This window comes from Neltuma alba, unplaced genomic scaffold (assembly GCF_004799145.2).
Source record: "Neltuma alba isolate B1F8T4 unplaced genomic scaffold, ASM479914v2 tig00010779_pilon, whole genome shotgun sequence".
Lineage (NCBI taxonomy): Eukaryota > Viridiplantae > Streptophyta > Magnoliopsida > Fabales > Fabaceae > Neltuma > Neltuma alba.
In genome coordinates, this window is record NW_021635598.1 from 116,888 (window position 1) to 132,695 (window position 15,808).

General features: G+C 32.2%; 1 long non-coding RNA gene across 2 annotated transcripts; it reads right to left on the reverse strand.

Moving 5' to 3' along the window:
• Positions 1-6,661: 6,661 nt before the first annotated feature.
• LOC114758996 (uncharacterized) lies at positions 6,662-15,365 on the reverse strand. 2 transcript variants are annotated; one of them, XR_003741870.1, is made up of 5 exons: positions 15,176-15,365; positions 14,612-14,728; positions 13,995-14,076; positions 7,906-8,278; positions 6,662-6,740 (listed from the first exon to the last, which is right to left on the reverse strand). It is a non-coding gene; the product is annotated as an uncharacterized LOC114758996 (long non-coding RNA). The 2 variants fall into 2 exon arrangements; XR_003741869.1 differs by lacking the exon at positions 15,176-15,365 and having other exon boundaries at positions 14,612-14,875.
• Positions 15,366-15,808: the final 443 nt, after the last annotated feature.

A 15,808-nucleotide genomic window follows, 5' to 3' on the forward strand; every position in this document is an offset into this window, starting at 1 on the left:
CTTCAAGCTGGGAACATCTGGCCAGCACCTCAAAAGGATTGTTCCCCATTTTGCACCCCCGTACTTCCAGCAAACTTAACCTTCTTAGTTCTGCTAATTCTTTAGGTAGCTCCGTGATTACACAATACACGATTTCAATAGTGTCGAGCATCTCCAGTTTTGCTAAAATAGAGATGTTTAAGGTCCATCCTCTCAAGCACACAGTTCGAAGCTTTTTTAACCCATCCATTGATTGAGGCAAGTGTAGATTTGGGATTGTCCTTGTAGTTTTATTTATTATGGTCAGCACCTTGAGCTCTCTCGTCTCAATGAAAAAAGCATCTGAAAAATCTGATGTACATCCACCATCAAAGGAAACAAACAGAAGCTCAAGTTTGGGGAAATTTAATTGATCTGGGTGTTCATTTATATCATGACAATATAATCTTCTTGTATCTTTCATATCCATCAGGTTCTCTCCAGGCCCCATGGTCACTAGACTTTCCGTTGCTAACCAAGAGGCTATATCACGCACCAAGTCGTGGATCCGTATGTATTGTCTTTTTTCGTCTTCCTGTAGTACCAAATTAGAGTCGATGAGTTTATCAATGGTGGCGACCACTTCGATTCTAGTTCTTTCATATGAGTCAACATCCTTAAATATGCCCAATCCAAATGCAAATCTGATCAAAATCTCCCGAGCGATCATTGAATCTTCCGGAAAGAGAGCACATAAAAAGAAAAGTGATCTTGTTTCATCACCACGCAAGTGGTCGATACTTAATCTCAGACATCCAAAAACATTTGCCACGTCACTTGATACATTTGCTATTTCGTAATTTCTCAATGTATAAAGTGCTAGCTCCCAAACAGGTGCTGCCTTGTCTTTCAAAGCTCTAGCCAAAGCAATAATTGAAAGAGGTAATCCTTGACATTCTGTTAAAATCAGCAGCGCCAAATTTTTCAGTGTATCTTGTATCAAGCCCGCATTGCTTTCAAATAAAATCCAAGATTCCTCTTCGCTTAGGAGTGGTAAATAGGCCACTATTTGGCACTCCATCAAGGTACAGACTGCTCGGTTTCGGACAGTCAAAACAACCTTGCAATTTCTACTAGGGGGAATCCCTATGTCCTCAAGATTAAGCTTTTCCCACATGTCATCCAAGACTATGAGAATTTTGTCACCATTATTTAATCTCATAGATAGTCTTTTGGCTCTTGCAGTCTCATCCATGTCACAATCAAGTCTGAAGCCTAAATCGTGTGCAATTTGACCTTGAATTCTTCTAATGTCTGGAGAATAGGACACCACGGCAAAGGCCACCTCATCAAAAGATTTCACTCTTTTCAATTGATTACACACTTCTTTGACCAAGAATGTCTTACCGGAACCCCCCATTCCATAAAGACCAATCATGTAAGCCGCATCATATTCCAAAGCCGCCAGGATTTCATCGTACACACTCTTTCTAGATTCAAAGATACTGACATTGTTACGGCGCGTGATCGTGAGTTGTGATGGAAGGCGGTTTGGTGTCTCTGTCAACCTTTCATTGAACTGCTTCACTGTTTTTGTCATTCGTTCTAAATGCTTGCCAACATTATATCGAGACAACCAATTAGGAAAAACACCATGACAACAGCTCTTGGTTGCTTCTGCTTTGCTTTCCAACTCCTCCACTTTTTCTATGAGATCTCTTGCTTCAACAAGCGCATGCTGCTGTATGCCTTCTAATTTTGATAGTAACAAGTCCTTTTCCACACTGAGATCTGTAACAAAAGTATTGAATCGATAAAAATAGCGAGCTTGTCGTGCTGATGCTTGTGCCAAATCTTTTGCAGTCCTCACCCAAGTACTAGATCTTAAGTCCTTACCACTCGATGGTGAAAGCAACATAGCCTAAATAGACACCACAATTATAAGCAATTAGAAAGTAATTGATGCAATTGGTAGGCTAAATTATAATAGTTGTGCGCGGGCTCACTAGCCTTATATTACCTGCTCCATATCCTCATCATCATCTTCTTGTGTCACTTCAGAATCTGAAGGTATGCCTGTCAACAGTGGACATCCCGTCACAACTGCTTCAGGCAACTTGGTTTCATAATTTCCTGGGCAAATTCTGATGATACTTGTCAAGTTAATAAGCTTGAATATTGTCAACGCTGAAAGGTCAATGCTGGTCTGGTTCTGGCTTTCAGCTTTTTCATGATTATCTCCGCCGAATACATATTGCAGTTCAGCAGCATCTTCTATTTCGAGACTCTCCAATCGCAGAAGACCACTAGCAACAGAGATCGGTAGTATGCATTTTAGATTTTTACATCTTTTGACACTGATTTGTTTCAAGTTTGAGAGCACAGGTCCCACTGATATATCTTCATTGTCGTTTTCAACTTTTATCATGTACCTTAATTTACCACAATCTGTTACCTCCAGCACTTCCAACATCACCAATCCTTGAGCAGTGGTGGTCGTGAAGAGAAATGCCAATTGTCTACAGTTTGCTATAAATAGCTCCTTTAAATTCTCAAAAAGGCCAGAAGGAGGTGGACCATGGCATAAGGCTTCCAAGCTCTCCATGGCTGCAACTCTCAACTTCTGCAACTTGGCGAAAAGGATTCTAGTCTGATATAGTTGATCTTTTGTGGTGTCTATCAGCCATTTTATGCAATCAGAATCACGAAGTACAAATTCTTTTAGCTCCTTCAAACGTTCACCTTGTATCGGAAAAATGCCAGGAATGATGCTTTCGCTTTCTCCTTGAATTTTTTCCAAGAAAAGACCCTCTAATGTCAGGGCCAATGCTTGGAATGCTTCGACTGTAATACAGGCTTCACAATTATTTATAGATATGAGTTTAGACAATGAATGATCCTTGGAAGTATTTATGGGACCTCCAATTTCTAGATGATACCTTTGTAGGACCTCAAAGGAGCCAATTTGGTGAAAAAAATCAGCAACTTTCTGACCAAGCTGCACCACTTCTGGAAGATGATTTTCAACAAAATACAGCTCTTCCAAATGTAAACATGTGGCAAGCACCTTATAAGGATTGCCTCCTATTTTGCAATTCGATACCTCCAACAATTTTAATCCCTTCAGGTTTACTAATTCTTCAGGAAGCTCTTTCATTACAGAATCCAGTAGCTCAATGGTGTGAAGCATCCCAAGTTTTTCAAACATAGAGATATTGATTAATGTCCATCCTCCCAAGCAAAGAGTTCGAAGCTTTTTCAGTCCTTCAATTGATGGAGGTAGCAATAAATTTGGTTTTGTCCCAGTAGATGTATTTTTTATGGCAAGCACTTTCAACCTCATCATCTCTTGGAAAAACATATCTGGGAATTTTGATGAGTATCCACCATTATTGGACACAATTAGTATCTCAAGTTCTGGACAAAACAACGGATCTGGGAATTCTTCTATTTCATGGCAATACAACCTATTTGTATCTTTCATATGATCTTTCTGGGCTACAATCTGTCTCCGCCCCGTAATCACTTTAGTTTTTTTCTTCGCTTCCCACAATGCTAAAGCATGAAACATGTCATGTAATTTAACAAACAGTACTTCCTGCAGCAACAAACAGTGGTTCTTGAATTTATCTATGGCTGTACGCACTTTGGACCTAGCTCTTTGATATGAATCAATATCACGAAATATGTCCAAGCCAAATGCAAATCTGATCAGAGCTTCAATTGCAATTTCTGAGTCGCTGGGGCACAGAGCACATAATAAATAAAGTGATACCTCTTCTGCATCCTTCAACTCATCAAAACTAAATTTAAGACATCTATATGGATCTTCCAGTCCTTTTTCAATATTCAAAGGCTGTTTACGATCTTTCAATGTTTCCAGTGCATCTGTCCATGCATAAAGTTCTTTGCCCCTCAAAGTACTGGCCACAGCTTTGATTGCAACAGGTAATCTATGACATTCATCACTGATCTTTCGAGCCACTTCTTGTTGGGATGGGTCTTTTATTTCACCAGCATACTTTTGGAACAAGTCCCAGGCTTCCTCTGGCGTTAAAAGTGATAGATAAATCGGTGCATCAAATTTCATCAAGTCAAATAAATGTCGTTGCCGAGTACTTAGAAGAACCTTGCAATTTTCTCGAACGGGAATCCCTATGGCTTTAAAGTCAAGCACTTGCCACACATCATCCAAGATTACAAGATATTTCTTATCGTCTTCAAATGCCATGGACAATCTTTCAGCTCGATCAGTTACATTCTTCTCCGTCACAAATTCCAAGCCTATGCAGTTTGCAATGCTATCTTGAATAGCTATGTAATTTGGAGTATTGGACACAACGGCATATGCTGTCTTGAGGAGTTTACGGTCTTCCACTTCCTTACGCACTTCTTCTAACAAGGACGTCTTACCACAACCCCCCATTCCATAAAGCCCAATTCTTATCTTTTTATCATCTCTCAGTGCCATTAAGATTTCTTTGCACGCCTCTTCTGTGCACTTAAATAGAATGAAATCTTCCGATGGGGCCATGTATTTGAGTGATTTACGATAAGCAGATGATAGCTTTGGTCTCAACTGGTCATTAAGCTGCTTCATTGCTTTCGTCTTCTTCTCTGCTTTCTTTCCAACAACATATCGGCATATCCAGTTGGGGCAAACCCCATGGCAGCAGCTTTGCTTTGCTTCTGCTTTCTCTTTCAGCTCGTCCACTTTGTCTATGAGCACATTTGCTTCCCGAAACTTCCTCTGAAGGTCTGCTGCAGGCTCTTTACTGTTGGCTCTCTCTTTTCTAAATTGGACCCGCACGTCATTTCTTGTAGCTTTTAAGTTTCCTTGTTCATTTTCCATATCTGTAACAAGCTCGTTGAATTCATAACAATAACGAGCTCGCCGTCCTACAGCCGTTAGTATACTTACTGCAAGCCCGGCCCCTAAATTGACTCCATAGTCTGTACCCGCCATTGAAAGCAATTCAACCTGAATAGGGTGGTAGGAAAGTAATGGTAAGCCAGTCATGCAATAGCAAGGCAAGTACGCACGGTAGAAAATTCCAGACATGTATTAAAGATGTGTCTTACATTTTTTGATTTTTAAGAGAGTTGAATTAAAATGATAGATATGTATTACCTCCCATCTTAAACACGGATCAATAAGAACAACGCCTAATTTAATTTCAATCCTAATCCTAGTTGTGACCTTCTGTTTTTGTTAGGAAAAAATGTGACAATTACAAAATTCTCCTCTTCTCTATTTTTGTATTGTCCTAGAACAAAACAAAGCATAACAAAATATCAAAAAATTGTTCTTTTTGTTTTTCAAAATAATTTTTAATTTTTTTTTTCAGAACGTGTAACCAAAAATACATTTTCAAACATATTCTTTTATTTTTTTTTAAATAAAAAATACATATCGAGATCAAGAAATCAAACATTTTGGCCTACGTGTTTATTTTCTTGTTTTTAAAATTTTTTTATTTAAAATAAAGTAAAAAAAAATAAAAATTTCTAAAAAAAATAACTCTAAAATTTTAAAATCCCAAATCACAAAAATATTTTGATATTTACTTTTCAAATATTATTAATTGTTATTAAAGTGTAGTGAATAATATTGACCTGAAAATTTAAAATTCAAAGGTATTTCTTTAAAATTCTTCCATAAAAAAACTTGTTTGGTAATATATTTGTAGCCAAGTGTTTTTGTATTGTTTTAAAGACTCGTTTTTTCCCCACCGGATAGTTTTTTCTCTACTTGAGGACTTGAGCTCTCATCCAAATTTTACCCTCTAATTTCAATATGTTTATTTTCCAATGTAACTTTTTAGATAATAATCCAAATATATTTTTTCGTAAGTTTTAAAAAATTGTATAAAACCGTTTTGAGGGGGGGGGGGGGGGAACTAAAAAACAATCTCTAAATCCTGTAACCTCTGTTCTCCAACTCAATAAACTTTGCTCGCTGCTTCACTCCATACACAACAATCCACTTATTTTTGGTTCTGAATATCCATAAACGATAATAATGTAATTAATTCCATAATGTTGGCAACAAAAAGAAAAGTGAATAACAAGACATTAAAAGGACAAACTAAATATTAATCAGATTACAAATAGCGCGCAACGTAGCCTAAAGGATGAGAAAATACGTTCAAAATGTATATTCACCTTTTCTTTGGAGATTTCAACTCTAGTTACTTGACGATGTCTTGAGCAGGAAACATCTCGAAAGAAGGAAAAGAAATCAAGCCGAAGAAAACTGAAAAGAGTTGAAGAATCCGAATATATTAGGAGAGAGTACTAGATCATGCTCATTTCGAATAATAAAGTATAGAAGCATATGAGCTTTAATTATACCCTCCCTATTTTCATAATAATAATTACTACACACATTTTCTTTATATTAGGCAACTTTCATATAAATGGATCAATGTGTCCATATAGCTCATGAATAGTATGCCTTCCTATAGATTTTATTCATGTGGTATAACTAAAAGATGGATCCAATTACTACCAAGTCTGAACAATACACACTAATCATATCATAGTGGATATAACAGATGAGAAATAGTGATATGTGTACAATAAAATAAAAATAACATAATAAAAAAAAAGACAACCTTTTTTTAGGAGTCTTCTGTTCCTATCAACAGGAAAATCTCCTTCTTCTTTTTTTTCCTTTTTCTGAAATTTTTGTTGATTTTTATTGTTGATTGTTGATTTTGGGAATATCAGAGGGAAGCTAAAATGAAGAATCGAAGTGCAAAGAAACGAGGATGCACAAACTGCAAATCAAAAGGGAAATATTCAGTAACGATTAGGATACATCACAAGCACGAGAAAGAGAACATGTCGAGTAAAAGATGATATAAATATATATATATATATATATTATTTTTCAGTCTCTATATACACTGGAATGATGGTATCACACTACTACAAAAAATACATTTAACGGCGGTTAAAATAAGCTTTTTATAGCAGTTTTGAGACCGACGTCTATGCCATCGACGTAAAATGTAGAGAATTTCACGGCGGTTTAAGAACCGCCATGATATGTGACATTTCACGGAGGTCATATAAATAACCTCCGTGAAAATTTTTTATTCCTTTAAGCTACGTTTCATTCTACTGATCAGGAGGGAACAGGAGAACAAAGCCTCAAAGGAAATCTCTCTCCAGTTAAAAGCATTCTGATGGAGTAAATATAGATTCTTTCCTGCCTTCATAGTGTCACTTAGCTTCACCTTCGGCCACCAGATCGAAGCAACTAAGATTTAATAAAGGTAAAATCAAAGACTCGGATCTGATAAAATCAAAAACTCAGATCTGCTAAAAATCAGATCTCTTTAAACTCAAATTAAGCATCTTATTTTTAACTAAAGAAAATAATCATATCAAACCACAAAAACTGTAAAATCCACAGAAAGAATGGAGGTGAAAAACTCACAAATAAGAATGAAGAGGATGAGGCGATGGTGACGACAACAGCAACAGCGACAGTGATGGAAGAATATGACGAAAATGATAGAGGCAATGGATAAACGCCGATAAATATAGGAGGAGGGAGAAAATCGAGTGAGGATGTGGTATGGGAGACTATGAGCTCTGACTCTGAAAAGTAAAAACTATCGCGCGATGGATTTTAAAATACTGATAGACTTTTTACGGCGGTTATTTAAAAAACCACCGTTAAAAGTACTTTTTACAGCAGTTATTTAAAAAACCGCCGTTTTTTTAAATAACCGCCTTTAAAAGTCCGCATATAATTACAAAAATGCCACCGTCATATTTTTTACAACATTTTTGCTAATGACCGCCGTAAATTAACGTCGTGAATACTCTTTTTTGTAGTGATGTATATATAAGTCAAGAATAAGAAGTAGAAGCAAAAAGTAGCCCCTCATGAAGGAAACTGAAGTGCTGGAAACACAACTACGGCAACCTTACCTGAGGGAAAGAAAAGAACCAGAGAGAGGGAAATTGAAAACCAAGTAGGAGTCAAGATGAAGGTGACTGAAAGGATGAGGAGAGGAGAGAAGGAAAACTGGGGAAGTGTTGAGACATCACCGATGGCAGCAACTCCATTTGATGATTGGCAGTTGTGGTGTGGTTTGGATTGGTTGTTGAATTGACCGACAGACTGAAACAGTTGACTTAATCCCGAATTGACTCCAATCCAACTACCGTTTAGTGTTCCATTCTTTTTTCTTTTTTGTTTTTTTTAAATTCCTTGAATGGAACACGGCTCTGGCATCATCTGGTCGGGTTGGAGGATGCGATTGGTTCCAAAGGCTTCACCGGCCATTGAAAGAAATTCAACCTGAATATAGAATTGTAGAAAAGTAAGCCGTTTATGCAATAGCAAAGCAAGTAAAATGAAAAATCCATGGACATCAGAAGCATTTTAAATTGAAAGCATATGATATATCAAAGATGTATCTCAAAATTTATTTGACTTATTATATACCTACGTAGACTTTAGTCGCGCGATTAATCTTTAAAATTTTTGGGGTTCAATTAAATGAAAGATTTGTTTTACCTCCCATCTTAATTATATCAATTTTTTATTTTTATTATAAACAAAAACTACCCAATTTTAAGTTGTATTATTGTGTGTTCCCAATTGCGCCTCTATTCAAAATTACAACAGATGAATACTTACAATAAATAATCATCATTACTGATAAAGCATTTCAGGGGGGAAAAACAATTTCATACATAACTAAAAAAATAACGAACTTTCTCAAATCCTGTGACACAATTATTTTTACTTAATTGGAGGGAGTATATTAATAATAATAATACACCATATGCATGGTAATATTAATGTTGCATAGGATTAAAGAAAAAAAGGTGCCATGCTCTGCTATTTGTTAAAATAATAAGAAATTTTAAAAAATAGAGACTTTTAGTATCAAAGAGATATTTGTTTTACATATTTTGTTCGCAGTGATATATTATTGGGTACAATAATAGCCATATTATTCGATAAAACTGTAGAACTAATTTCCAATAAATTTAGACTTAATATCTCATAATTATATAAAATAATACATTTTTGAAATAAATGGGGCCTATTAATAAAAAGCTCAGGTAAAAAAGAATATGGCATATATCACTCTATAAGGTCATTGTAGAAGTTAATATACAAAAGCACATCCAAATTTTAGGGTGATATAACGATTTGAAAACTATATAAAAGCCTTATTAAAAAAAGAAAGAAAACTATATAAAAGAAGAAAAAATGACAGAAAAATCTAGAAAATACTAAATGACAGAGGCGTGATATAAAATTACAAAGTTCTCACAAGGTATCAAATCCCAAAATAAGATTTTGAAATTCATGCAGAGCCATAAATGCCTTTTGTTTGGGGGGAAAAAATAGAGTAAGAGAGAGTTCCCAGCTCCCTTGCCGGCGACGCCAATGGCGACCGTTGCCCAACGGCACCACAGCCCCCCACTGGCTTGGAGCTCTAGTGAGCTAGGCTGCTAGTGGGAGGAATTTTTTTGAGAGAATGGTGAATGTGGGGTTTAATTACACAACCACTTGCATCTTAAAATTATGTTACCAAAATAATATATAAGTTAATTAACTCTTCAACTTTAATTTAACTGCAAATCATTCACAATTGTTGTTTAGCTATTCGTTACATTTTATTATCTATTAACAAATTTTGTTTAATTATTCACGCTTTTGTGCTATTAATAATTTTTATTCAGTAATTAATTAATAATCACATTTTTAAATTTCAAACTAGTTAAAATAAATACATGACATTCTTTAACTACAAGTTATTTACAATTTTTGTTTAACTATTTAGTACACTTGATTAGCCATTAACAATTTTTGGCTTAACAATTACCAAATCCACTCTTTTATGTTATTGACAACCTTTATTTAGTTATTCAGTATGTTTCATTAGCCATTAACAATTTTTATTTAGAAATTAATAATTAATTAAAAAAAAAGCTAAGAGCCAAAAAAGAATATGAGGCATACATCACTCCAAAAAAATTACTTAGAATTAATATACAAAAGCACTATGCCCCCCAGTTCACCTGTACGTACGCATTAAATTTCTAACTTTTTCCGTAGAATAACCCAACCAATAATTAAGGGTTAAATTAATGATATTTTTGTTCCTAATAAATTATTTTGCAGGAGCACCAAGGGGTTGAAATCGTTTGTTGGAGCAATCTCACTCTTTAGGTCTGAAAATCATGTCCTTTAACCCAAAAATGAAAACATGCCAAAAGAAAGCGCTTTTTTTATTTTTCCAAAGAAAGCTTCTTTTTTTTTTTTTAACTTACATAGAGTATATAAGAATAAGTTTAAGAATAAAATACCCTAACCACCTCAATGCCCTGTCATAATTACACATATCTCTCTTTTATTTTAAGAACATATATTTTAGTCTAAATTATTAATAGTGTTAAAGAACATTCTAAAAAATTCTAAAAGCTTAAATAAATAGTTATCTACTTAATGTTTTTATCATATTGGAACACAAATTTAAGTAATTTAGTTAAAATATACTACTTCTGATCCTTAATATAAGAGTTCGTTTGACTTTTATTTTGATTATAAATATAAAATTCCAATCCACTTTGTAATAATAGTAGTTTTAACCAATACACTTAATTACTGAGAATATTTTAGAAAAGATAATACCTATCTATTAAAAAATACTAACTTAATTATTTTTTTGTGAAACTTAATTTTTTTTTCTTACTCTACTAAAATTAGTCAACTAACTCTTATATTAAGAATCAAGTGTAACATATAAACATAATTGATTCAAAATTTGGTCATTCTTTTAATAAATGTATATTTGATTTAGAAGAAAACTTAGGTCAAGTTCTTTTTATCTGTTATGTCAAGTTCTAAAACAATTTGACTATTTTTTAGTAAATATGCATTTAATGATATATATTTTTAAAAAAATTATATATGTGGAATAAATAAGTTCATAATTAAAATAATATGCTCAAAATATCATTCCATAATTTTTTTACTTGCAAAACATTTTTTAGCCAAGCATATATTCAAAATGTTATACTATAAATGAGTTTAAATAAATGAGACTAAATATTTAAAATTATGAAATCCATTTAAGAAATTTAAAATTATAATAAAAAATTTAAATATATACATTAAAATTATTTTCTTGACTAAAAATGAATGATGAAATGATTGTTAGGTAATGTTTATGTCGATGATGCGGTGTTTGACGTGTTGAAACAAAATATCAATAAGGTGATGAGTAAATTAAAAGGTTGATCCTCAAAATAAAATAATATATTTATATATGATTTAAATTAAATAGACAGAAGGTCCATATATTTAACTCTAAATATAATTACAGTTTGTTATATTTAAATAAACGATAAAGTGAAAAAACGCATATATTAAGATTTGATTAAAGGATTAATTATAATGACTATAAATAAATAGACAAGTCTTCTCTTATTTTCAAATTTAATGTAGTATAATTAGAAGATCTATTATTTATAGAGTAAAATATTCTAATTTCTCTTGTATTTTGTCATAATTACACCAACCTTCTTTCTACATAAAAAACTAAAGACTAAATGGTGAACTCTAGTAAGAATATTCTAAGAAGATAATTTTTTTAATTAAAAATCATATTAAAATATTTTTATTTACTAATTTACTTTTCATAATACTAAATCCGTTAATTTTGGTTAAAATTTTTTGAAGAATTTATTTTTTTTCTTGATTCTTTTTATTTTTGAAAACAAATGTTTAATATTTTTATCATATTGAGACAGAAAATTAAATAATTTAGTTAATGTTGACATAAAAAACTTGAATGAAAATTTATTAAATTTTTAAATAAATATACAATTGACTAAATAAACTATATATATATTTCTAACAAAAATTTTTATAAAAATTTTAAATTATCAATTTAAATAATTTCTATAATCTCTCAAAATTAGGTAATTTATATTGTAAAAAAATATGTATTTAACATATCTTGTAGCCATTTAAAAGAAAACTAAAGAACTAAGTTTCAATATTTATGATGAAAAATTAAAATTATGAAATTTCATAATATAATCAAAATTAATAAATTTTATTATATATTAAAAAGTTTGAAAATACATGTATTAAAATTATTTTTTTACGTAACCAAAAAATTTTTTTTATCAACAATTTTTTAAAAAATATAAATGTTTAAAAATTTTTATGTTAAAGTAGAGTATTTTAGTCAAAACAAAATTTTTAAAGTTTAATAAATTTTATTATATATTAGAAAGTTTGAAAATACATGTATTAAAATTATGTTTTTATGTCACCAAAAAAATATTTTTTTACCAACAATTGTTTTAAAAAATATCAATATTTAAAGAAATTTTATGTTAAAGAAGAGTATTTTAGTTAAAACAAAAGTTTTAAAGTCGAGTCTGACAATCAACTAACGATTGGATTGATGGAAATAAAATCTCAAATATATAAAGGAGGTTTACATACTATACATTTTACTTTAAAGAGAGATTTATATACATTTTTAAAATAGAAAGAAGATTTTTATAATTTAACTAAAATAAAGAGATAGTTAGTGTATTTTACTCTTGTTATTTCCAGCATGATGTGATTCGTGGAAATATATGAAATAAGACAATTAAAATGTAGATAGAAGATTTTCTTTCTACCAAAAGAAAATGTAAACTCACCGTTTTTGCTGAAGATTCCAACTCTTTTTTATCAATGCTTGACAGGAAAACTCTTATTTCACCTTCTTTTGACTTTTTTTGTCATTACCATTGAAATTACTTACCTTATATTCTATAAATTGCGGCAGAACCAAAGCAATTTAAAAAGACTGAAAGAAACAATCTGAACATCATCACAAGGAAAAAAAAGAAAGAAAGAAATAATCTGAACATTAAAATATTATTACCTCTGGTTCTAAATACAAGAGCTAGTTGACTAATTTGAATAGATTAAAAAAATTAAGTTAGTTATTTGTAATAATTAATACAAATTGTCTTTTTTTAAAATATCTTTATTAATCAAGTATATTGGTTAAAGTTGTTATTACTAAAAAGATTATATTGGGAAAAAATACATAAATATGAGAGAGCAAGCGGATTAGGATCTTATATTTAGGATCAAAATAAAAGTTAAATAAATTCTTATATTAAGGACCAAAAGTAGTATCACACATACTATTAAATTTAAGTAACTGTTTTGATCCTAGAGGATTTAGTTTCTTCCGGCTGCTTACTAAAATATTAATTGTAGTTCATAATATAAAAACTAAATAATTAATTTGAGAATATTAAAGAAATTATTTAAGTTGTTAGATAACTAAAATACTCTTTTTGCGAGTTTACATTTATAAAATTCATATTATTTTTTCTATAATATCATTTAACTAAAAATTACTCAAAAATTGATATTATTTTAGCATCAAGAAATGATCGCTTATATTGTATTAAAAAAAAAAACAAAGAAAGAAAGAAAGAAATGACCACTTATTCTTGAGCTAAATTTTAAATCAAAACTGCTTATATATTATTAGAATATGAATTGCAATACTTGTTGCTGAATCTTTAATAGATTTAATGTTCAAGGCTCTTAACAATAAATTTACCTTTTTGTCCCCTCCTTTTTTAATTTGACCGAAATTTTATTACTCAATTTTTTTTTATAAATATAAGAGTTAATTAAAAAGTTTGTTTTATTCTTAAAATATAATATTATAATTCTTTGTCTTTCATATTTATTATTTTTTTAAAACTACTCCTACTCATTATACATAATTTATAGCATGCGTAATCAATATGAGCATCTTTCAATGTAAATGATCAAAAGAAGGGGCATTTAAAAAAAAAAAAACACACACACACACACATTTCTTTTAATAAATAGCTTACTTAATTTTTTTTAAATTTTGTGAACTAATTATCTAACTTTTATATTTAGTACCACAGACTAATGTGTGTATATAATTGGTAAAGTTCAAGCATCAAAACAACAAAAAGAAATCATTAGCCATACTAACCTTCCTTATGTTAAAGGTCTTTCTTGATATGCTGAAGAACAAAGCAATTAGCGCAGAGAAAGCTAAATCCAAATACCAATAACTGCAAAACAAAAGAGTAGAGAAATTCCGTAAGAGTCCAGGTTGGATAAAAATCCATAGTATAAGATGAATATATAATATTATTTCATGATGTCTAAATAATTAATTTATAAAAATTAAAAAAATTAGTTATATCAGTTATTTTTGAACAAATGTCTTGATTTTTTTTTTAAAATATCTTATTTAATCATCATTTATATTGGAACTATTGTTTGATTAAAATCATTTTACTAGACTCAGATAGTTTGGGAAAGAAAAGTTACAAAATTTATGAAATAAAATTGATTTGAATCTTATATCTACAACCAAAATAAAATTCTTAGGTGAGGATTAGACGCTTCGGCGCTCGGGGCCGAGTGGTCTGTGTGATCTATGTGGTGAAAAGGAAACAACTCTACATGTCCTGAAAAATTGCAGTTCTGCTAAGGAGGTCTGGATTTGTTTACGATTTACAGGTCAAGATTTTTATTTTGCCCTTTCCACCCGGATCTCAGATGAAAGAAAAATTATTCAGGCTTGGCTTCAGGGATGCTCACCTCGAGGCTTGATTTTTGGCGTGACTTGCTGGGTTTTGTGGAAACAGGGGAACGCTAGATCGTTTCGTTCTGACCTCTCTGGTGCTAGATCTTGTGCTGAGAGAATTCAGCTTTTCGCTGTAGAAATTAACCAAGTTCAGCAGAGGAAGCTTTTAAATGGTTGCAAGAATGAAAAATCACATAATGTAGCTGTGCACCGTTGGCAAAAGCCAACGAAAGGGTAGGTGAAGACAACTCCGATGGTGCTTATAGACGAAATCCTGGTCCTTCTGGCTGCGGAGGGGTTGTTGGAGGTAACATGGGCGGATGGATCAATGGCTTTGCAGAGCAAGTTGGCTCTTGTGGTGTTTTTGAAGCGGAGGCGTGGGGAGTTAAACGGAGTCTTGAAAGTGAAAAAAGTGAAACTTGAGATTGATTCTGAGGATTTGGCAAGGAAAATAAAAGGGAAAGCTAAAGAGAGTGACTTCTCGAGTAGCCTGTCACCGAGTATTTCGAAGCTTCTTGCGAAGAATTGGAAGGTTACGGTGAATTACATCAATCCTGCTCAAGTACTGCAATACCCACCTGAATTATATAAGAATCAAGCTCAGGAGAACCAAATAAACTTGCAGAGCTCTCGAAATAGCGGGGAAGCATCGCTCTGCCCAGAAGGGAAGGCAAAAAAGAGCAGCTGAAGTGGAGAAAAGGACGTGAACAGAAGGTTTTAAAAAACAGAGCCAAAATCAACGGCTCAGAGAAGAAAGGATAGAAAGGAAGAAGAAAAGTCTGAAGGGAAAGTGTGTGGATTGGGAAGCAGGAAGAAAGATAACCAGCGGGTCAAAGAAGGCAGTGGCAGAAATTTCCAAGCTCGGGGACGACTAGACCGCGTGCGGGAGAGCGGAGACTTCGGGCGTGCTCGACTTGCTGACTGGATTTTGCCCCATTAAAGGGGCATGATGGCCCAATGAAAATGGAAAAAGATTTGGAAACAAAGTCACTCCTAAGCCAAATGTCAAAATTCATATCCTTCCGGAAAGATACGAAAAGTCAATTCCTGTTATTGCCTTTATTGATACTGGAGCATGCAGAACCATCATGAATCCTGATATTCTTCCCCCTGAAGCATGGATCCCTTGTGATCAACTTTTCCTTGCTTTTTATTATTAAACGAATATTGAATTTTTTTTAAAAGAATTTGGCTTTTTGCCCCCTCATTTA